Source organism: Ceratotherium simum, chromosome X (genome assembly GCF_057802395.1).
Source record: "Ceratotherium simum simum isolate JZ-2026a chromosome X, ASM5780239v1, whole genome shotgun sequence".
Classification (NCBI taxonomy): Eukaryota; Metazoa; Chordata; class Mammalia; order Perissodactyla; family Rhinocerotidae; genus Ceratotherium; species Ceratotherium simum.
The window spans coordinates 122,611,401-122,635,295 of record NC_141940.1 but is presented as its reverse complement, the minus strand read 5'-3'; the positions used below and the strand labels follow the sequence as shown (position 1 = coordinate 122,635,295).

The 23,895-nt window shown below is 43.9% G+C and overlaps 1 protein-coding gene across 11 annotated transcripts in view; it reads left to right on the top strand.

The window, feature by feature from the left end:
• Positions 1-23,895, top strand: part of TBL1X (transducin beta like 1 X-linked) — a 223,321-nt gene that overhangs the window by 82,927 nt on the left and 116,499 nt on the right. For 10 of the 11 annotated variants that reach the window (XM_087426577.1, XM_087426579.1, XM_087426585.1 and 7 more), the window contains one exon: positions 549-622. The exons of the other annotated variant lie outside the window; for it this stretch is intronic. The gene's annotated coding sequence lies outside the window, so the exon portion shown is untranslated. The remainder of the gene's footprint in view (positions 1-548; positions 623-23,895) is intronic. 11 annotated transcript variants of the gene reach the window in all.

Sequence of the window (23,895 nt, the reverse complement as noted above, 5' to 3'; positions counted from 1 at the left end):
TGCATTTGCCTCCTAGGTTTTTGTCTCTGCTCTTCCCTCACCAGCTCCCACCATCTCACTGCCAGGATGGATTAGTCCACAAGATCAGAGACCTTAAGCGTCCCTAATGCCAGAGCAGCAAAAATTTCTGTTTTCCCCAAGACTGAACGAGTACTTGTTATCAGTAAAAATTTGCTCAGTTAGATTGAATCTAGAAATACCCGTGTTTTCACCTGGCGGGCTTTAGAATGGCAGAGAAAAATGTGTCTATTGTGAGAGCAGAGTGGATTTTTCAGTTATTGAAATTCCCTGGTGATGTGATCATAATCAGTTCTGAGATGATGAAAGTTTTGAGTGGATTTGTGTAAACAGTCTCATCGCATGCTTTAAATAGGGATGTAGGCCTGAAATTCACCAGTGATGGTTGTCTGCTGTCTGACGTGGTTATTGTTTCAGCTTCGTGATACCCCTAATTCCGATATCTGCCTGCTTATGGAATGGTCTAGAATATCCTTCAGGATTTTTTCACTGACATTTTTTGCCTTACTTTGGATATTTTTCGTTAACAGGTAACTGAAGATAGAAAACAGGCCTAAAAATAAGCCCTGGAAGGAAGAAGGGACTTGCCTACGTTTGGCTTTGAGTAAGTGGAATTGTAATTTATTACGTGATGAATATCCTGTCAACCTCTCCATGTTTTCTGTGCTTACAATTTAAATATTACTGTATTGGCTCTGTGTACTGGAAACAGTGATTTCTCAAGATCTCTTGTAATAGGTGGTTTTGCTAGCAAAAAAATGCTGTATATTTGCATCAGCACCTCATAATAAACTTCTTTTTTATTTAGCTTCTGAAGGTCAGAAATTTTAGGAAAGAGAAATGGAGATGCTTGTTCAACTGTATGCTTTCTGGAGAAGCATTGTGTCTGCTCTTATCTCCCATATACATTTGAGGTACTTATTTTTCCTCAGAAGGCTGATTTCTAACAAACAAACAAACAAAGGTTTCTGCCTTTTGGTCTGTTACAGGCTCCCTTTCCTCAGAATGTTTGGGAAATGACAGGCAGCTGTGTAATGACTTGTCGCCCAGCCAGAATTTTCCATAAAAACCGAGTTTGGCACCATCCTGAGGCAGCATGGCCTGTGATGTAGGCCCCCGGGGAGGCATTTTCCTTCCTTCTGAGCCCTACATAGACTGTTCTCAGGGTAGGGAGAGTCCGGACTCACCTGGAATGGGACCTTCTGGGGTCTGGAGCCGCCATATTGGCTGTTCTATTTCACCCATTTACAATGAGGCCTGATTCTCACCTGAGTTAAGTGCATCCTTTTCAGACCGCTTTGTATGCAAAATCTTCCATTTCTGGCATGACCATTCTTTGAATTTGTTACTTCTGGAGCACTGTGCAGTATACAGAGATGTATGAGGTATGTCTTGGTTTTGAGGGTAAGGCATTACAGATGTACCAGAAGTGGGGGCGGGCACAAAGCCATGGTGTGGATGGGTGTCCTTTGGATGGTGCAGACCTTTCCTGCTGTGGAATTCTCAGGAGGGGTCTACCAGCATGTGTGGAGCAGCCGAGGAAGGCTGGACCTTCCTCTTGGAAGGGAGACTTGAGTTGGGTTTGGTGGTAGGTGGGATTTTGATACATGTTGTAGAAATGTATTCTAGATGGAGGACTCTATGGCCAAAGGTGAGGAGCCAGGAATAAGAAGGTTTTTTGTTGTGTTTTTTTTTTTTTTTTAAGGGAAAAGTTGATAAACCAGTTTGGTGGAACGGAGGGAGGGTGGTGATGGGGAAGCAGAAAAGGCATAAGGAAAAGGCAAGGACTTTGAACTTGACCTGCCTACACAATGCCCAATGGAGACTTTGATTCTGATTCTCTTAGCATTAGAGCTGCCATCTCTGTCTACCTGGACACACCTGAGGGATAAATCCCCATCATTAATGGAGGGGCAACGTGTAGTTTGAAAGCGCACCAAAGGTGACTCATAATCAACCCCCAGGGGTGAGGAAAGAATAATAAATGATGACCAAATGCTTGTGTAATGCTTACTGTGTCCCAGACACTGCCATTTTTTGGTAACAACTTTATTGAGATGTGATTCACATAGCTGACAGTTGACCCATTTGAAGTGTACAATTCAGTGGTGTTTAGTGTATTCACAATGTTGTGCAACCATCACCACAGTGGGTTTTAAAACATCTCATCACTCCCTGAAGAATCTCATACCCATTAATAGTCACTCCCCATTCCTGCCTCCCCCAGCCCCTGACAACCACCAATCTGCTTTCAGTTTCTATGGATTTGCCCATTCTGGAAGTTTCATATGAATGGAATTATACAATACGTGTTCTTCGTGACTGGCTTTGTTTTACTCAGCATCATGTTTTTAGGGTTCACCAGGTTGTAGCATGTCAGCACTTCATTCCTTTCTTTTGCCAAATACTATTCCAGTGTGTGAATAGACCACATTCTGTTTATCCATTCATCAATCACTGTTATTTTTGAAGCCTCTATTTTGAAATAATGTTAGACTACAAGAAACAAGAAGTTGCAAAAATAGTACAGTGAGTTCCAGAGTCCCCTCCCCCACCTTCCCCCAGTAGTAACATATTACAAGGAGATACTGCGGCATCAAGAAAATGGACATTGGCAGACCTTATCAGGATTTCACAGTTTTTACATGCACTTTTGTGTGTATATATGAGTGTGTGTGTGCACGCACGTGTGCAGTTGTATGAAATGTTATCACATGTATAGATTCGTGCAACCACCACCATCATCTTTTGCAGAACTGTTCTGTCACCACAAGGAAAGCTCCTCATGCTACTCTTTTATGGTCACTCTCTCCACCTCCTGGCGACCACTGGGCCCTCCATCTCTAAAATTTTGTTCTTTCAAGAATGTTACGTAAATGGAATCACACAGCATGTGGCTTTTTGAGACTGCCTTTATTCGCTTAGGGTAAAGCCCTTGAGATCCATCCAAGTTGTGTGTGTCAACAGCTCGTGCCTTTTTAATACTGAGTAGTGTCCCCACTGTGGATGTACCAGAGTTTATCCATTGACTCGGTTGAAGGGCGTTTGGGATCTTTCCAGTTTTGGGCTGTTATTACAAGTAGAGCTGCTGTGAACATCCGTGCACAGGTTTTGGTGCGAACCAGACGCTGTGTTAAGTCCCCACTTATTCCCCATGCAGCCCGGTGAGGTCAGTGCCTTGGTGGCCTCCATTGTCCAGACAAGGAATCTCAGGCACGGCAAGGCTGTGAGCCTCCCGGGGTCGCAGGGGGAGCCCGCAGTGGGAACCCGCAGTGGTGGCTGACTCCCGCGTGTGTTCACTCCATCCCTTTGTTGGCCGAAGCCCGCTGAAGCCGTGGTGTTCAGAAGGTGCAGCGATCGTGCTGGACTTCTTTGCCTTCGGCACCCCGTTCAGGAGAGAGAGTTCTGGCCGAGCAGATACGGACAGCGAGCTCGCCCTGGGCAAACAGGAGCGTGAACGGCATAGCCTGGGCCCTGAGCCGGGCTGCTGGGGATGAATTCCTTTCATGAACTTCACTGGTGGGGACAAATAAAAACAGACCCACCACGTAGGGAGCAAAGCCGGTCATCCTCTTGAGCTGCTTCCTCTTTTAAAGACGACTGCGTCTGATGGAGAGAAGGAGAGTCAAGTGAAGGAGGCAGCTTCCAGGCCCCTTCACAACGGGGAACTCAGAAGGCCCTTGAGATGCTGTCAGCTTTCAGTGTGGTTGAAGTCAAAATCAAGGGTCTATTGGGTACTCGCCCATTTTATTGCTGCAGGGAACCACCTGGCTGCCCTCAGCAGAGGCCAGCTGTCCATCCACGCTGTCTCCGGGAACTGCCTTCAAGGGGCCCAGTTGTTTCCATCCGGGGTTTAGCTCATAAGCAGTGCAAGGTGGAGTGCCCTTTGTTCCCACGTCGGTGTTGCCGTCAACATGAGGACAGAGGACGGAGAGGAACGAGGGCCGACTTCGGGTCCGATAGCTCTTGCTTCGCCTTGTGCTTCCATCTCCTGCACCTTCTAGGACTTCTAGGAAGTAAGTTAGCTCCTCTGAGCTCAGTCGCCTCTTCTGTACAACGGGGAGTTAATCCCCACTTCATAGTGTTTTAGTACAGCGTGCGAAATCGTCTGAGCGCATTGTTGAGTCAGTGCGTGTTTCTGCTCTGCCTCCTCGTTCTTTTCCCACCTCCCCTTTTTGTTCACAGCCTGGAAGTGATTGAAAACCGTGAAATATGCAGTGTTGGCTTTGGGGCTCGGTTCTCTTTGTCCAGTGCGTTGTGTGTGTGTGTGTGTGTATGTGTTGCTTGTTCTAAGCACTTGCCTTCTGCTTTCTCATTTGTCTCTGATTATTCTTCTTTTTGGGGTCTAAGTAACTGGCATAGGTGGCCAGTTCTCACCAGTTCCTTTTTATTCGTAAAATCCCAGAAAAGCACAAATGATGGATCATTTAGTAGTTGTAATCCAAAGGCGCCATGCCTCTGAGGGAAGTGGTGCCCTGGAGCCTGAAGGGTTGCCCAATAGAATAGATTAGAACTGGACGTTGTAATAAGGACGACACAGTTGACTGTCAACTGGACAGTCCGCCATGTTAACGACCCAACTGGTTGCAGGAGGTTTTCATACTAAGTTGGTAAGGGTGGCGCCCAGAGTGTTGCCCAGCAGACCTGGGTGCAGTGGGGTAGAGTGAGCTGTCGCTAATCGGTGTCCCATCGGAAGCGCTAAAGCTTCACGGGCGCCCTCGGAACCGGAGCTTGTTGATTTAAAGAAGTGAAGGCCACGTGGATAATCTGGTAGAACAATTGCTTCTTGTGGTCTCCAGCTGATGAAAGGTCCTTGATGAAGGGTTGTTTGATAATGTAATTCAGCCCTTTTTTCCTCCCGTCCAGTCTCCGGTTCAGGTTTATTCAATGTTCTTTTTTTTCAAACAACACTTGTCTTCAGCTGCTTTATCGAATACCCAGAACACGCACGTGGAGCCACACAAACACTCCCTCCAGGTTGTCAGGAAAGCTGCTTTCTCTCGAGAAGCTGGGCGTGCCTTTCCTCACCAACATAGCCGGCTGGGAGAGGGATGGCGGCAGCGACGGGCTTCTCTGCCCCTCTAACGGATGGAAGGTCTAGTGAATTTCTTCATGATAGAATTTGACTCAAATGGACGTTAATTATGTGCTTGACTAATTAAATTCAAGAATAAACTCTTGAAATTGGCTATTGATTCTGGTTGTAAAATGATGAAAGAATTCCTTCGTTTCTGACATTTTTCACCACTTCTGGCTCTTATACCAAATCAAAGTGTGTTGTTTTTCTTAACGTTTCCTTTTGGTTTTCTTTATAAACACGGGCAGTTCCCAAATATCTTTTTCTCGGTTTGGGATAGTGGTTCTCAACGGGACTGTTTTTTCCCCGAGGGGACACTTGGCAAAGTCTAGAGACATACTGGATTGTCACAACTGGAGAGAGAGAGAGAGAGAGAGAGAGAGAGAGAGAGAGAGAGAGAGAGAGTGTGTGTGTGTGTGTGTGTGTGTGTGTGTGTGTGAGAGAGAGAGAGAGAGAGAGAGAGAGAGAGAGAGAGATCTCGGCATCTAGACGGTACAGGCCAGGGATGCTGCTAAACATCATACAATGCACGGGACAGCCTCCCCCACTCCCTCCCACACCAAAGAATTATCTGGCCCCAAATGTCAGTAGTATTGAGGTTGGCTGGTTTGAAATATGGCCAAAAACTTTGAGCATATAGAATATTGCCCTCCATCTTCTTTCATAGGAGTTTAGTGTCTGCCGGTATTGGCTATGAAGCACCACGGTAAGGAATTATACACTTTTGGTCCTCCTACAGTGACTCTAATACTCAAGTTTGGAAAAGAGTAAGGCTATACACATAGATTTCTGTTCCTAAATTATGGTTTTCTTTGCATTGAGAAATATATTTTTGGCAACATAATCATATATGTAATTCATAAGCATCAATTCAGTTTAACTTCATTTACTTTATAGTCTATTAAAAAGGAAAATAATTTGTATAATTTGCTTTTTTTATGGTCAGTAGTAATTCTGAATTTTACTACTTAGAATAATTATGGGATTCTCCAAATTTCCCACCTTTACAAGACACCCATATGCACAACTAGCAAATTTTTAAAGGAACCCCCAACATGAAAATAGTCCCACATGAAAAGATGGTAACTGAAAGATCGTGCCTTACTTAAAATACCTGTTTTAAGTCAGAGTTACAAAAGATTCTTTTTTATTGTGATAAAATGTACATAACATTCAATTTACCGTGTTAACCAGTTTTAAGTGTACAGTTCAGTGTCATTAAGTATGTTCACATTGTTCTGCAACCATCACCACCATCCATGTGTAGAACTTCTTTATTCTTTCCAAACTGGAATTCTATCCCCACTAAACAACAACTCCCCATTCCCCTCTCCCCCAGCTCCTGGCACCCACCATTTCACTTTCTATCTCTATGAAATTGACTACTCTAGGTACCTAATACAAAAATCATACAGTATTTGTCTTTTTGTGCCTGGTTTATTTCACTCAGTATAATGTCTTCATGGTTCGTCCGTGTTGTAGCATGTGTCAGATTCTTCTTCCTTTTTAAGGCTGAATAATATTCCACTGTGTGTATAGACCACATTTTGTTTATCCATTCATCCATTGATGGATAGTTAAGTGGTTTACAGAGAAATGTTTTAAAGTTGGATCCATTATGTCTGGCTTGTGACTACTCTTTAGACGTAGACAATGGTTCCAGTTGGCATGTCGTGAAATCATGTTGTAGCCACGTAGAAAACTCCACAACTTTCCTCATACTCTTCCTCAAGTGCTGTTAACACAATATCCTACTGTTTTAGGAGCTGCTCTTCTGAGATGAGCTCATGCGTTCATCCCATCTGCTTCTTTGTTCCCTTTGGCTTCCAAGGGAGAGGGCAGTAGAAGAAATACTGAAAGCAATAGCAGAAGTGTCCAGAATGGCACCCGTACCAGTCCACTGCCACCACGCTCACTTGCAGCGAGCTCTCTGCCTGCCACCTTGCCCTCCTTCCCTTATGGCCACAGCTCTCTATAACCGGCGTGTGTAACAGTCCCCTACTTGTCCCTGAATTTGCTTTCCTCTTTCCACCTCCCGAGACTTTACTTCTCTGCAAAAGTATCAACGTTGGCTCTGTGCATAGAAACTTTGGAGACACTTTGCAATCAGTGCGATGAAGTCTTATCTTTATGTGAAAAGATTCTTGATTATTCTGAAATGTGGTGTCTGTAACTTAAGCATCGTCTACAAAAAAATCAGTGCTCTCACTTGGGATCTGACGGTCTTGGCACATTACCGAAATCCTGAATCCTAAAGCAGCTCCTTACTTACAGGGATAGCTTTTCAACTCTGATGAGTTTATAACTTTATTTACATAGAGCAGTCAGAATGGATTTTTTTGACATTTTGGTGCAAAGTAGGACAATAGCATGGATATTGATTTCTCTGTTCATGTGTTCAGCAGATAATGGGTGCCTTCTGAGTGCCGGGTGCAGGGAATGGAGCAGGATATTGTTTGCTGGGGCTGTCACACAAAGATTTGATTTGATTTGGGGTTGGGAATGGAACATGTAGGGGGCAGGCGTAGAGCTTGAAGTAAGCTCATTGAAACAGTAAAAATCCCATTACAAAATCTGTATTTTCTGTAGCAATTTACTGTACTTAACAAAATGCCTTAGTGGCATTTTGTTGTCGTTTTTCCTATTCTCATGTATTTATTATTGGGGTCACATTGGTTTATAACATTATATAAATTTTCGATGTACATCATTATACTTCAACTTCCGTGTAGACTGCACTGTGTTCCCCACCAAAAGTCTAGTTTCCATCCGTCACTGTACACATGTGCCCCTTTACCCCTTTCGTCCTCCCCCACCTCCTTCCCCTGGAAACCGCCAATCACTTCTCCGTATCCATGTGTTTATCTTCCACATATGAGTGATGTTATGTGGTATTGTCTTTCTTAGTCTGACTTATTAGCATGATACCCTCAAGGTCCATCCACGTTGTCACAAATGGCATGACTTTGTCTTTTTTTATGGCTGAGTAGTATTCCATTGTATATATATACCATATCTTCTTTATCCAATCATCCGTTCCTGGGCCCTTAGGTTGCTTTCAAGTCTTGGCTATTGTGAATAAGGCTGCAGTGAGCATCGGGGTGCAGATATCTTTTCAAATTACTGATTTTGTGTTCTTTGGATAAATATCCAGAAGTGGAACAGTTGGATCATATGGTAGTTGTATTTTTAATTTTTTGAGGAATCTCCACGCTGTTTTCCATAGTGGCTGCACCAATTTACATTCCCGCCAGCAGTGTACAAGGGTTCCCTTTTCTTCACATCCTCTCCAACACTTATTTCTTGGCTCGTTAGTTATAGCCATTCTGACGGGCATGAGGGGATATCTCATTGTAGTTTTGATTTACATTTCCCTAATCATTAGTGATGTTGAACATGTTTTCATGTGCCTGTTGGCCATCTGTATATATTCTTTGGGAAAATGGCTGTTCATATCATCTGCCCATTTTTTAATCAGGTGGTTTGTTTTTTTGTTGTTGAGTTGTTTATCAATTTTTTTATATGTTCTCTATATAAAAGTTCTTTATATATTTTAAATATTAACCCCTTATCAGATATTTAATTTGCAAATATGTTCTCCCGATTGGTAGGTTGTCTTTTCGTTTTGTTCATGGTTTCCTTTGCTTTGCAGAAGCTTTTCAGTCTGATGTAGTCCTATTTGTTTATTTTTTCTTTTGTGTCCCTTGCCTGAGGAGACATTCAAAAAGATACTGCTAGGACAGATGTCAAAGAACATACTGCCTATGTTTTTTCCTAGGAGTTTTATGGTTTCAGGTCTTAACATTCAAGTCTTTGATCCATTTTGAGTTAATTTTTGTGTATGGTGTAAGATAATGGTCTACTTTCATTCTTTCACGTGTGGCTGTCCAGTTTTCCCAGCACCATTTATTGAAGAGACTTTTCTTTCTCCGTTGTATGTTCTTGGCTCCTTTATTGTAGGTTAGCTTGTGGCATTTTTCAGTACTTCAGAATGCACGTCTACCTTCTGTTATTTCAAACTAACTAAGGCACCATCACCTACTTTTTGTTTGTAAACTTAAAGGCAAGCTTCCTTTGTAAGGCAAGCCCTCACAGCAGGAGGATTTTCTGGTTTATACACTAGGCTGCATTTAATCTTTATTTTATATTGCTGATTAATTTTAAGTATGATTCAAATTTTATAGTTTCTTTTTAAAATTAATTACATTATTGCGTGCTTTTGTTTAAAAACCTCCCTATTAGAGGCTCTGCATTTGACAGCCATGAAGGGCAGGGTGTTGACTGGCCTTGAATATTTTTTACATCCACTTTAAAGACATTTTTCTGTGTGACCACACAGTGTTTGGTTTACAAAATGTATATTCCTCTAAAACACCGAATTTTAGCTGAAAATATCACATTTGCAACTGGGTTCTTTTCACAGTGTTTGCTTACATAGAATATTGTCATTTTGCACTCTGTAGCTATTTGTCTTTGTCAGCAGATGTAGGTAGAATATTAATCTTGTATGAAATTTAGATAAGCAGGGAGCAGATGGATTTATGGCTCTCAGCCTCTCTAAACTCTGCAGCTGTGGTGAGTTGTGAACTATGAATAAAGAAATTCTGGACTGTGGCTAGCAAGGGCTGGCGTGACCTGATTTGCCACAAAATACATCACCCTGTCAGGGATATATTTTTTGTCATGTGTCTTTTCTGGTTTGGTCCTGATGCTGCAATACTGCAGTACCAGCTCCCTATGAAAGAAGCATGTGGGCAGAGCTACCCCACATCCCCAGGGGGCTTTGGGGGTCCCAGTGGCACAAGCAAGTTCTTCGGGCTGATCAGTCTCTGGAGGATGAGGAGAGTCTGCACCCCAGGCCCTGTGTCAGCCAGGTCGGGGTGCAGGAAAGGCCCCTTCCGGGTCTGATAAACAGCCTGTCACATTCAGTATGACTTCATTGAGAGGATGGCAGCACGTGCAGAAGGTGGTGGGGTCTGCTGGGCCAGGCAGGGATTTGGAAAATGGCTAAATCAATGCGTTTTGGAATAACTCTTTTGACTTCAGCTGATGGGCAGTGTTTACCCTGAAGTGTGCTTGATTCATAGTCACAAGAAGGTCTCTTTGGTGATTTGCCTCCCGAAACCTTTGCTGGTACAGATTCTATATCGGAAAGGGCCTCGGGTGAACACGTAGCTCCTCACTGCCCCCAGATGTCCAATATTCACCAGCAAGAAAGAAGTGTTCTGTGTAGGAAGTGCGGAAACAATTTTGAAAATGTTACCCCTATGTTGCACTGCAGAAGCAATTGGGTACCGCCCCCCTGCCCCCCCCCCACTTCACTTCCCCAGAGTGGAAATATCCCGTGCTTGATGGTACCCACTGTCAGAGAGAAGTAAGTGAGCATCGTTAGTGCATTTGTAATTTGCACCCCGTGCTAGGTGCAAAGCCATTTTTTTTTAAACAGCTTTATGGAGAATATAATTCACATACCATCTGATTCCCCCATTTAAAAGTGCATGATTTGTTGGTGTTTAATGTATGTACAGCCATCACCACAATCTAACTGTAGAGTATTCTCAATACACCCGTTAGCAGTCACTGTCCGTTTCTTCCTGCCTCCCCCACCCCCTGGCAACCACTAATCTGCTTTCCGTCCCTGTGGACTGGCCTATTCTGGACGTTCATATACATGAAATCATACAATATGCGCCTTTCGTGTCTGGTTTCTTTCGCTTTGCATGGTGTTTTCAAGGTTCGTCCGTGTTGCAGCGTGCAGCAGTGCTTCATTCCTTTTTGTAGCCACGTGCTATGACTCCTTGTGTGGATAGACCCCGTTTTGTCTATTTTTTCATCAGTTCATGGGCACTTGGGTGGTTTCCACTGTTTGACTGTCGTGAATAACGCTCCTGTGGACATTCCAGTAGAAGTTTTTGTGTGGATATATACAAAGGAAGGTCAAGATAACCCAATGAACTCTTGGCTCTCAAAATAATATAGGAATATTTTTAAGGTGAAAATGTACATTTTTTTGAGTTAAGGATTTTTGAGGTAAGTATACTTTTAAATGTGGTTTAATCTATCCCCTCCCCACCCCCCGCCAAAGTATAGCGTAACAGGGCTATTTCATGTTTAGAAGGTAATGTGTCCTTCACTGCGTTGGGATGGACCAGTGCACATGAATGCCCTCTATCCAGGACTCAGGGTGGGTCTGTGAGTCTCCATATTGGGGCAGATACCAGGACTGTTAAAGGTAGTGCAGTATCTAGGAACAGGTTTATAGATGGACCTGGACAACTGCGGGACTGCAAGACTGGGACCAGACCCATCGGAAAAGATTGGATTACGTGATGAAATGAAGCAAGTCGTTTAGTCGGGTCCACAGATCTTGCTTGGGTGAATAATTGAAGTAGGTGTCAACTGTTTTCCTTTTCCCCAAATCCATAATTTTAGACCAGTATAACTATCTTCCAGGTTTATACTTTTTTCATTTATTGCATGTAAATTTGGAGTAAATGCCTTCTCTCTTGACTTCCTGTTTTTCAGAAATACAGTTATTAAAATTGCCAGCTTATTATCCAGGTTCAAGTGGTCAGTTTGTAGAAATTCCAGTTCTTTAAATGTTTGGAAAGCACCACGTTTTATTTTATTTTTTTGTGAGGAAGATCGGCCCTGAGCTAACATCTGCCAATCCTCCTCCTTTTTTTTTTTTTTTTTTTTTGCAGAGGAAGACTGGCCCTGGGCTAACATCCATGCCCATCTTCCTCTACTTTATATGGGACGCCGCCACAGCATGGCTTGACAAGTGGTGCGTCAGTGCGCACCTGGGGATCCGAACCGGCGGACCCCGGGCCGCTGCAGCAGAGCGCACGCACTGAACCGCTTGTGCCACAGGGCCGGCGCCAGCACCACATTTTACAAAAAGGGTTATCGTTATTTTTCTAAGCCTGTATTCTCAAATGTGCCTGGCGTTAATTTGAATTTGCCCCCCGGTTCTTTTTTTCAAGAAGCATGCATGAGTGTTAGAACAGTAAGACATTCTTGAATGAGCTAGAACAGCGCCCCCAGTACAACTTTCTGTGAAGGTGGAGCTGTTCCGTATCCGCACTGTCCAGTCGAGTAGCCACTCGCCACATGAGGCTCTTGAGCACTTGAAATGTGGCTAGTGTGCCTGAGGAACGGAATTTTAGATTTTATTTCCTTTTAATTTGTTTAAGATTAAATAGCCACGTGGGCCAGTGGCTACGCTTTATGGACAGAGCAGACAGAGTAAGAGCCTTATTTGGTGGATGAGTATAGTGAGGCCCGTGATGGTGGTTTGAGACAAGGCAGGTTTGTAGAAGAGCCAGACTAACCCAGGCCTTTAATTTGGGGGATACCTGGAGCCCAGTGTGGTACCTAACCCCTGTAGGACAGTGGTTCTCTAAGAGGGTAATTTTGCATTTGCTACCCTTCCCACTCCCCAGGACATCTGGCAATGTCTGGAGGCATCTTGGGTTGTCACAATGGGGGTTGGGGGGTTGGCGGGGCTGGGGTGCTATTGGCATCTAGTGGATAGAGACCAGGGATGCTGCTCAGCGTCCTGCAGTGCACAGGACAGTCTCACAGCAAACAATGATTCGGTCCCAAATGTTATCAGTGCTGCAGCAGAGAAACCCTGCTTTAGATTCATGAGGCTGGCACGGTCCATAGATATGAGATAGACAGCTGCAGACCCAGTCTTATAAATGGAGAGATGGAGCTTGCTCACGGGGTCTGGCCTGGGACAGGTGCACAGCCTGGTGGTGCCAAGGCGAGGACACTAAGCCAGGTGTCCGCCTTCCACGTGGCTTGTACATTAAGTGTCCGAATAGGAAGTTGATGTTTATGTCAAAACGCTGACACAGCAGTCTTACGTGCCTCAGGGACCCTCAACTGTGTGGCGCCTCCGTTCACCAGCATAATGGGAGATGCCTGCAGTGCCCAAATGTGTCCTCATCGCTTCCAGGTGTGTTTACTTACCCCTCTGAGATATTTAGAAAGCATTTGGAAAGTTCTTCTTTTGCAAGCCAGTCTTGGCAATATCTGGCAAAAACAGAAGCAATTCATTGGATAGTCGCTAAGGAACTTGAACAACTTCTTAAGTGCTGTGATGCAATTCTTAAAAATGCTAACCAATAACCCTGCCACGCCCACACGCCAGTTGGATATGGTCCCCCCCACTTCCGAGTCCACCCAGGTCCCCCCAAACCAAAGTGCCGCTGTTGGAGGTGCCCCTGATACTGAGAAACATGAGTTGTCCGCGTCGTAGTTAGTAACACGCACACGTGTGAACGTTGAAATTGAAAATTCAACTCTGCCAAGCTGGAGCAGGCAGAAAGGCACCCCGAGAGGTGGAAGGCTGAAATAGGGCTCTGTGGATGGTGTGAAGTGGAGAGAGGGGCTGAAGGCAAACAAGCAGGGCCCTGTGCCTCAGCACAAATGGGTCGCCTGCGGCAGGATGCAGGGGCCGCCTTGGCAGGGCCACCGCGCCAGGCAGAGTGGAACTGAATTGGCCGTTTCTTTTAAGGGTACTGCAAATTGTCAGCTTCTATCATCCTAAGGAAGCTTGGACAGCTTGCCAAACAGATAATATTGATTAAAAAAAAAAAAAAAAAAAAAAAGAAATGAAACTGTGCTTCTATTCTATGAAAATCGTTTTTTTCCGATTTGCAAAAACCGTAGATTTAAGTAGGACGGATGTGTCAGCAGCTTAATAAGATAGTTATCCAAGGAGTTAAATTGAAATCATTCACAAAAATAAGCTCTCTGGCAAACCCAAAACCCCAAGCCGATTTTGGATCTTATTTGATGTAAAATTCCTTGAAGCAAACACTAGCAGGTATTATGTTATGGTTCCAGGCAGTTTCTTGGTTTTTTTTTTTCCCCTAAATATTTGTGAATGTGTGAATTACTCTGTATGCCAACCACAGAAAGTAAAAAAGCCACAGAGCAGGGGAGGGAGGTGTCAGATAAGTCCCTTTTCAGCGGAGAATTGAAGCATCTTGTTGTAACAGAACCCATCTTGACAACAACGTGATGCAAGACGCTGTAACAGATCTGAAATGTGTGACATATGTGTTCACCATTAGTACATTGGGAAACCCTCTCAAAGGCATCATGGCCAATGCTGATTTTAAATTTGGGGTGATGGGAGCTTTAGGCCGCCTGACTGTGGGGTAGCGAATGCACAGCTTCTAGGGTTTCGATTTTCCCTCTTTTAGGGACTGCCCTTTACATTTCTTGCATCAGTACTTACTGATAGAACTGGAAATTGGAACCAGAATAATTAGATTGACTCTCCAGATCCCGTACGTGAGCTGAGAAGGGATTGGAAAGTGTGCCCTGTTTGTTCTTGCAAGGCTATGGGAGGAAATGATGGGGAAGTGAATTGCTGAGATATGGTTGTCATTTTCCTTTACACAGCACAGGATGCCCTCTGCATCTGGGGATTCCGGATCCAGCAGGTAAGATGTTGGAACCCCTGTGTGGCCACTCCTAGGGGAAATTCTTCGTTTTCACTGAGCCCCATGGGAGACAGAACTGCATGTGGATGTCAAAGAGGAGTGAGTGGTTTGGAGATGAATGCCATTTTACAGCTCCACTTTCTCTCAACACATCAGCCTTTTATTTTCAGCCTGTTACCTCTCCTCTCTGCTCCCCTGGGAAGAGAGCAAAGTGGGGAACACAGAGCCGTCTCTCCTGTGCTGGATTCTGAGTCTTCTTCAGCCACTGTGACTGAGAGAAAGTTGGGGAACAGAACAGGTGAAGACGGAGATAACTGAGGGAATCCTTAAATAGGTTCATGAAAATAGAGGGCACCGGGCTGGTACTGGCTTTGATATAAGTTAAAATCATACATGTCCTCAAACCACAGTCATTATTCGTGTTGTTGTGGTTCTTGCTGCTGTTGGAAAAATTATTGCACCATCCACTTTGAGTCTCTAGAAATTGCAACAGAGAAGTTCAAATTTTAAAGACCCCTTTCATGTGAGGCCTGACGATATAACCGTTTAGAAACAATTTCTTTTTCACCTTCCCAAAAGGCCATCTGAGTGAGTCCGATTAAACTTGCATGCATGTGTATCTTTGCATGCATTCTTTTCTCATGGTCTCTTCAATGACGACTGGCTCTACCATTTCTTATCTGTTAGGTTGAACCAAAAGGGGGCAGAGCTTACATTTTGCCCCAGAACATTCTGGGGATTGGGCTCTCCAGTGAGGAGCTTTCTAGGACTCTGGCTTTCACTGAAGGAGGATTTTGCCCTGCCCCAGGCGACACTTGGCAATGTGTAAAGATATTTTTGGTTGCCCCAGTTGGGGAGGTGCTAGGGGCATCGAGTGGGTGGAGACCAGGGATGCTCTCAGTACCGTCCAGTGCCCAGGACAGCCCCCACCACAGACAGTGATCTGGCCCCAAATGTCTATAGTGCCGAGGCTGGGAAACCCTGCTCTAGGGTACTTTTCACATGCTCAGTGCTGCAGGAAGGGTTATCCGCCAAAAGATTGTCTCCTTGGCGGGGGGTGGGGGGGGCAGGTCCCTGTAATGGCCAGATGTGCAGGTCTCTGAATTCTGAAAGGAAGTTGGAAATGTGAGAGTCAAATCAAAGGAAGCCCACCGCATGTAGAACAAATTAGAGACCCCTCAGAGCTGGCAGAGGCCAGCTTCCCAGCGCGGCCTGGCTGAGTCCTGACTGTGTTTCTCATTGCGTTTTTCATTTCGATTCCGCCGAGGTTTCTCCTGCAGGTTGCTGACTCAAGGCTGCCCCTCTGATTTCATTTCTTGCCAGTGCAATTTAGGTAAAGCTGGAGCAGAATGTTCCCTGAGGAGGGATTATGAGAATCAGGCCTGGCCTTTGCTAAATAAATGTATCAAGAAACTTCAACATCTTGACAAGAATGCGGCTAACTATTTCCCTGAGTATTGTGGGGGTTGGAGGCCGTGTAACAAATGACTGTGGCTTCAGTTACACAGATTAAATGTTGTAAAGGTTCCCAGCCAGTGCAGTCACATCCTTAATTATTGCTTCAGAACTACAAGCGAATGTTTAAAGTATTTTCATAGTAGCTTTAAGTGTGAGCTCCCATGTTGTGGTCGAATCGTTGGCCTCGGCCCACATTACATTAATTAGGTGGAACGCTTTTTGCAAGCTGTGTGCTGAGGCTTCCACTGGGAACCTAATTCCCACAGTGGTAACCTTAGGAAAGAGTAATATTTTCAACATGTTGATTCCATTACTTTGTTCTGTTCAAGTGCTGCTGATGTAGTGCATATAAGAAAGAACCCCTTATTTTTATCCAAATTCGTGTATGTCCTTATGCTTGTGATGTTACTGATCTGAGCAAGCATACAGGGAGATGAGGTTTATGAATTTAAGATTATTCCAAGAATCTCAGTTGGATGATTGCTCACCATAGGTCAGCATGCAGTGGCTGCTTTAATGAATGGGCTTCCGATGTTTTCGTTGTTTCTGTTTCAAAGAGGGTAGTGAATAAAACTGGATGTTGAAGTTGGTTGCATTGATTGGGACAAACGTTGCGTACATAGTTTAGATGCTTGCCTGCTAATCCCTGACATGTACACTCCTAGCATATTAATATGGAAATTGTCAAACATATTCAAAGTATATAGAATATTTCGGTATATTCCTGTGTACCCTTCACCCAGCTTCAAGCACTGTCAACATTTCATGAGCTTGTCTCATCTGTACTCTCACTGTTTTTTTTCTTTTTATGAGACTAACTCAAAGCAAATTCCAGACACCACGTGATTTCACCCATAAATATTTCAGGATGTATTTCTAATATAGAAGGATTTTTTATATATATATACACACAAACACACACACACACACACACACACACACACGATGATACCATTATTATCCTATATGAGTTTACTCTGGCTGCCATAACAAATTACCACAAAGTGGGTGGCTTAAAACCACAGAAACTTATTCTCTCACAGTTCAGGAGGTCAGAAGTCCAAAATCAAGGTGTTGGAAAAGTTGGTTCCTTCTGGAGGCTCTGAGGGACAGTCTATTCCATGCCTCTCTGCCAGCTTCTGGTGGCTCCAGGCTTTCCTTGGCTTATGGGTGCATCACCCCAATCTCTGTCTCTGTCTTCTCAAGGCCTTAGTCCACGTGTTTGTCTCCAGATCTCTCCTTTCTCTTATAAAGACGCTAGTCATTGGATTTCGGGCTCACCCTAATCCAGTATGACCTTATCTTACTTGATTCCATCCTCAAAGACCTGATTTCCATGTAAGGTCACATTCACAAGTACCAGGGGTTAGAGCGTCAACATATGCTTTCAGGGGACACAATTCAACCCACTATGGTGACTATATGCTTACTCCCTTGATCCATCTGCACTGAGTTGTTGGTTAACGTACCAGCTACCAGAAATCCCACTGGAGCGTGGTGGGGTCGTCATACCAGTGGTTACCGTTGATTGAGAGGTGTTTTCACCCGCCACCCCATCCTTAGGAGGAAGTGAGTGTATTTTCTCAGGGTCACCCCGCTGTGAGCAGTGGGGCTGAGAATGAACCCGCGTCTGTCTGACTCCAGCTTCCAGGAAGCTGGCCATGGTTTACAACTCAGGTTCACGGCAAGTGTTTGTTTGCTTGAACTTTTGAAACATAAACTGTGTATTGGATGATCTTTGTGTTTCTGTAAGGCTATACATCCACTTCTTTATATTTATTTAAGAAAATTGTTGGTGATTAAAAAATACACTATTTTTAAATTAGGGTTTTATGTGTATTTTATTTTATTTTTTATTTTTTAAAAGATTTTATTTATTTATTTTTTCCCCCCAAAGCCCCAGTAGATAGTTGTATGTCACAGCTGCACATCCTTCTAGTTGCTGTATGTGGGACTCGGCCTCAGGATGGACGGAGAAGTGGTGCCTCGGTGCGCGCCCGGGATCCAAACCCGGGCCACCAGCGTCGGAGCGCGCTCACTTAACCACCAAGCCACGGGGCCGGCCCTTTATGTGTATTTTAAAACTTTATCTAAGTATGTCTTTAGTGTATTTCTTTGTTTAAGTATGCTGAACTCAGCCATTCTTCTTGTTTACAGACCTCCCACCATGCACATCTGAAGGGGGCTTTCCATTGGGTTGACCCTTATTTTTTCCCCATCGGGATTGCAATCTGATGCTTGGAGATAAAAGAATCTGCTGGGTTAGCCTCCTATGTCTTAGCCATGGGTCTAGACTGTGTTTGTTTGTAACTTCACGTCATGTGGATTTTTTTCTCCAATAGTTCATTGTAACTCTTTTTTTTTAGCTAATCCACTTTATTTTTTTAAGCAGTTTTAGGTTTACAGAAATCATTTTTCTTTTTAATGGAAGTGTTTATTGGCGATGGACTTAGCCATCAACTTATATTTACAATATCATTTTGAAATAGATACTCAAAGAGAACTTTTATTTATAGTCGGGATAAGAATTATGCAAAACCAAGCCGATTTGGAACCTCCTTGGGATTACTGTATGCAGACTAGCTGTGTGGACCAAGCCTTCTGCTCAGGATGTGTTGTTGGCGTTGGTTTTCTTGCTTTGGAGCTGCCTGCGCTCCTGCGCCCACGCAGATCCCTCAACATTTTACATATTGTGCTTGCTCTTCTTTAACTCCTCATCAAGGATTCAAGTCAGGAGTTCTTTTTTTTTGGTGAGGAAGATTAGCCCTGAGCTAACATCTGTTGCCAATTTTCCTCTTCTTGCTGAGGAAGATTGGCCCTGGGCTAACATCCGTGTCCATCTTCCTCCACTTTATATGTGGGATGCCTGTCATAGCATGGCCTGATAAGTGTGCCTAGGTCTGTGCCTGGGATCTGAACCCGTAAACCCTGGGCCACCGAAGCAGAGCGTGCAAACCCAACCACTACACCACTGGGCTGGCCCCCAAGAGTTCTTTTTATTTTTTATTTTTTAATTTTATTTTTTTGTGATGCAGATTAGCCCTTAGCTAACATCCGATGCCACTCTTCCTCTTTTTGCTGGGGAAGATTGGCCCCGGGCTAACATCTGTGCACATCTTCTACTTTATAGGGAACACTGCCACAGCATGGCTTGACAAGTGATCTGAACCTGCGAACCTTGGGCTTCTGAATCGGAGCGTGCGCACTTAACTGCTCCGCCACTGGGCTGGCCCCCCTAAGAGTTCTTTTTAAAAACTGCATTTCTAAGATTTCTCCTTGGGAGTTTCCCTTCTGAAAAGGATACAAATGGAGTTAACCATTTGCACTATACACTGTGAGCCATATGTTACTTTTTGTATCCGTAATATTAAGAATCATGTAATATTACTATGGGCTCAGAGTATCTCCCCCAAGATATTTACCAATTACAGGCATACCTCATAGATATTGCAGGTTCAGTTCTAGACCACCACAGTCAGTGAATCAGACACATTTTTTTGTTTCCCAGTGCATAGAAAACTTATTTTTACACTACAGTGTAGAGTATTAAGCATGCAATAGCATTATGTCTAAAAAAACAATGTATATACCTTATTTAAAAAATACTTGTTGCTAAAAAATGCTAACCATCATCTGAGCATTCAGCGAGTTGTAATCTTTTTGTTGGTGGAGGGTCTTGTAAAAACCACAATATCTGTGAAGCACAATGAAGCGGAGTGCAGTGACATGAGGTATGCCTATACTAAAGGGATGAAAGTAGTGATTTTGGGGGAAGAAATCCAGCAGATGCCACTGCCTGAGCCAAGTTGTTAAGGTGAACCTCACCAGGAATAAAGCATAGTGACATCATGTGATGTTCTGAGAAGGACACAGCATCACTTCTGTGGTATCTCTGCCAAAAAATGCATAACGTACATCTAATCAAGGGAAGAACTGGACAAACCCAGACAGAGGGACGTGCTACAGATTAACTTCCCGTGCTCGTCCAAAGTGTCTGTATCTGAAAGGGCGACTCTCCCAGGTCAGCGGATAATAAGGACATGTGATGACTAAATGGAATGTGGCACCCTGGATGGGATCCTGGGACAGAAAAAGGACATGGAAGTTTGAATAAGGTCTGTAGTTTACTTAATTGTCTTGTACCCCTGTTGATTTCTTTGCTTTGATCATTGCTGTGTTTATGTAAGATATTAACATAAGGGGAAGCTAGATGAAGCCTATATGGGAACACTTCCTATTTCCGCAACTTTTGTAAGTCTAAATAATCTTATTTCACAATAAAGTTTTTTTTTTAAAAAAAGAATTATTTTAGATATGATTTTATATGATTAACTAATGTTTTGGTTGGCATCGCCATAACCTTTTGCAGTTCTGTTTCTCTGTAAAGAATGTGCATCAAAACATATCTTCATTTGAAAATATCAACCGAGACCTTACTTAGTTTGAACAAAATGTTGTGGAGGTAGGACTAGTTTTGCACTGGAATTCTGAACATTTGCAAGTTTTTTAGAAAATCCATTTTGTTGTGTTCCTTTTCTTATAAAGACCACACATGTTCAAAACACAGCATCTTTTAAATTTTAAAGATATTTTTTTTTTTTTTTTTGCTTTGCTTTTTATGAGTCGGGCTATTCAGGGGTATTCTGAATCTAGGTTTTAAATGGCTGCCGTGTACCATTCTGTTTGATCTGTAGTTTTGTCTTCAACCTCACTGGGAGGGGCCCCTCCTTCCCATTCTTAGAAGTCTGAAAAGTAAACCAGTGAGTAGATGGGACTGTTTGAGTCTTAGTTGGCGTATTCCACAGGACAGAGGACTCTCTGGGGGCCTGTGCCTCCCTCAGAGACTTCGGGGCTACCCTAAGTCCCATGATGGAGTGCGTGGGGCTGGGTCATGGGGAGAGGAGTGATGGAAAGGGTAGGTGGTGGGGCGGGGCCTGCAGTGACTCAGCATGGAAGACCCGGGCCAGATAGGGCCAGATAAGCGGAGCCTAGAGCTGGTCCAACCCTGGGCTCTGCCCTCCCAGCTGAAACTCTGCTCCTGGGGACTCCTGCTCACTCCGTGTGCCCTTGAGCAAAAGCTCCAAATTTTAAGCCTCAGTTTTGTGCTCTGTCAAAGAATAATAATACCTTTCCCTTCATGTGAGGATGAGATGCAATTTTCCATGGAAAGCACTTAGCACGGTGCCTGGCTCTTCAGCAGACATTAGGCCAATTTGATGATGTTATCTTCTGTCATCATTTTATAAAGCAAAAGACATAATTGAATTGCATGGCCTGCTGTCTGCTTTTCTTTCCTCAGATGCAATGCTCTGTGTCCCAATTTACTGCTTTCCCTTGTCCCAGCTGATTTAAGCTGTCTCTTACTGTTGATATAGTTAAATATTTTAAAAATAAATCCTTGTTATTCTGAAATGTATGCATTCATTCAAGGATGATTTACCGACTCCTTGCTCTGTGCCAGTTCTTGCAATTAAGTGGTGGTTGGGGGAGGGGGCAGAGAACCAGCCAATCATGGACTATCTTATAGAGTGCCCTGATGGGACCCAAGGCCCCACCCCTTCTCTTGGGAAGGGAGGACCACTGAGCATCCTCCTGCAGGGTCATGACGGATACGTGGGGCTGTACCTGCTTTCTGGAGGTCAAGGAGGTGACATCTGAGCCAATGCACAAGTGATGAAGAGGAGGTTTCTGGGTTCCAGAGGAAGGCATCCTTGGCTAAGAGGGCAGCGTGAACTCCTAGGGCATGTCTGCGAAGTGGGTCCTTTGGTGCAGCTGGGACAAAGGAAAATGCCCAGGGGTCAGGGGCTGGCACGGAGTTTGGGCTGGGAATCAGCCAGCTGGTTTATTAATGAGTAAAACAAAGCCACTTGGTCACCTGAAGAACAGGTTTGATTTTATTTTGGTAATCTAAACTATTCTGAATAAGAATATAAAAGCTCTTTTGAATAGGAATCTAAATAAAACTAAATTTTCCAGGAGACGCATGCATTTGTTTATTCCCTTAAGCATCTTTAAATTTTCTTATCTATTGATGGCATTTTTTTTTCTTATCGCTGACTCCTGTTCCTGTCTTCTATTTTTGCTTTTTACTTAATAATCTTTGAGTTTTTGACATTTATTGTTACCGACTGCTCTGTATCCTCATCCTTCCTTCATTTATTTCCGTGCGTCCACTCTGTTTACTGCCTGAGTTGTTGACCCCTGTGCCCAGTGCTGACTAAATGGCGTTTTAAAGGAGCAGCGTCGTGCCACACTCCCGTAGTGTGGCTGTGGCTTTTTATCCTTGGGACTTCTCACCCACCTTGACTGCTTAGTTAGGGGAGTCTTAACCCGTGGGTCATTATTTCTATAGCAGGTCAAAGAGACTACCAAGTAATTACGAAGACTTTCTGACTCGTCACATGTTCTATTCTTTTTTGTTGTTGTTGTGATAAAGTACACATAATGTAATACCAGTTTAACCGTTTGTAAACGTACAATCCTAGTGGCATTAAATATGCTCACAGTGTTGTGTAACCAGCCACCTATGCCTAAAACTGCTTCATCGTCCCCCCCAAAAAACTCTGAATGGGTGAAACGATAACTCGCCCTTCTGCCATCGCTCTCCCTCCAACCCCTTGTAACCCTCTCTTCTCTTTCTGTCTCTTTGAATTTCCATATTCTAGGTCCTGCGTATAAGTGGAGTCATGCAATATTTATCCTTCTGTGTCTGGCTTATTTCCCTAAGCATACTGTTTTTAAGAGATATCCATGTTGTAGGATGTATCAAAATTTCACTCCTTTTTGTGGCTGAAGAATATTCCATTGTATGGTTGCACATCCTTTTAGAATAGTGGTAAGTAGACTGCCCATGTCGAGGCAGGGAGGCCATAGTGCTCATGGGTCTGTGCTTTCTCCGTGTTGTACCATGAGCTTCATGGAAAAGAGTCGGTGAGTTTTCACGTACGTTGCCTGTTTTCACGTCTAGCTTCTAAAGAGTTGGGCATGGCGACGTGGTATGTTGTCTGTTTGATGCTGTGGTAGTGGAATTGCTCCTTTCTGGCCGAGTCAGACCAAGTAAAGGCATTCATTCATTCATTCAGCCAACATTGACTGAGCTTGTACCTTGAGTCAGCGCCGTGGTGGGCACTGGATACAAACTAGTTAACGTAACTGACGAGTTTGTAGCTTCAGGGTGCACTCAGCTCTTCCCTGTATGTCTTTCTTTCCTTCTCAAGGAATTGTCACACTTTTTAGTTTCAGATAAAGGGGTTTAATATTTGTTTCTGTATATCTTATCCAGTGCCTTTTAAACCCATGCTTCCCATTTTCTCTTTTATGTGAGAACATTCACGGCCACGAAAAAGATCAGTTGAAGAGTGATTCATCGCCACCGTTTGCAACAGATTTCTAAGTAGGATTTTTCTGGTTCTCTGATAATTGCAATGCAATCAACATAAATCCTCTCTACTTGACGGGAACATAAATGCGTCTGTCTGTGGTGGGAGGTGGGTGGGCCTCTCTTTGGCTTCCAGGGGTCTGTAGCTACCCCATCGTGGTGTTTACGTATCCCTAGAAAATTAGGACACTCCTGACGTGAAGGGGATGAAGAATTAAGCTGTGATTTTTCTGTGTTCTGTATTGTAGAGAAATTGGGCCTATTTTCATGCTTTAGATGGTGGATAAATAGGAAACGCAATTGCAAATGGAGGCTGAGCTACTGCCCTATGGAGAGCAAGGTCTTCCTCCTGTCTCGGTGCATGTGAAGCCCTGCTTACTCACCGGACCCCACACCCCACCTCTGTGAAGTCTGGGGATCTGTCCCCGAGGAAGGGAGCGTACACCCATGGTTTAGGTGGTTTCCTGCCCCCAGATCCTTTGAAACCCTCTTGAACACCA